The following is a 648-nucleotide window of genomic DNA, read 5'->3' as shown; positions in this document are numbered from 1 at the left end:
CCATTCGCGAATACTATCACACGATTGTCGAGCAAATATTATTATCATTACTATTTAATATTAGAGTATTATTATTTCTTTACTCGATTATTATTTAATTTATTCGGTTATTGTTTAATTATTGCTATTATGGAAAGTATATATATATATATATATATATATATATATATATATAATTTAATTTTATATTTCTTCCAAAAATAATAATAAAAGAGATTTACATGACAACTTTCATTATTATATTTTTTGTTTTTTTAATTTCATGTTTCGTTATTTGTTATATATTACACAGATCATTAACATATAAAACATTAACATAAAATTTTAATATTGTATATGAAAAATAAATTTAATATACTATTAACATAAATATTTTAATATTAAATATGAAAAAATATAAAAATATGTATATTTTAAATATTAAAAAACTAAATAATTATAAATAGAATAATTTTGATAAAAAAATTATAGACTTATACAAAAAGCACTTGGCGTACCTTCTTTTATTGATTAAACAGCTGTCTTATTTTAAAGACGCCTAGGAGTTAATAACAATTAAGGACGCCGAGGAGTTAATGACAATCAAATAATTTAATTAATTTATTATTGTTTTATTTAACCCAAACATGCAAAGTGCTTTTTGTGTAA

This window comes from Odontomachus brunneus, unplaced genomic scaffold (genome assembly GCF_010583005.1).
Source record: "Odontomachus brunneus isolate Ranch 3 - 2012 unplaced genomic scaffold, Obru_v1 Obru_scaffold_042, whole genome shotgun sequence".
Taxonomy (NCBI): domain Eukaryota; kingdom Metazoa; phylum Arthropoda; class Insecta; order Hymenoptera; family Formicidae; genus Odontomachus; species Odontomachus brunneus.
The sequence above is the reverse complement of the archived record's forward strand: the minus strand, read 5'-3'. Positions refer to the sequence as shown.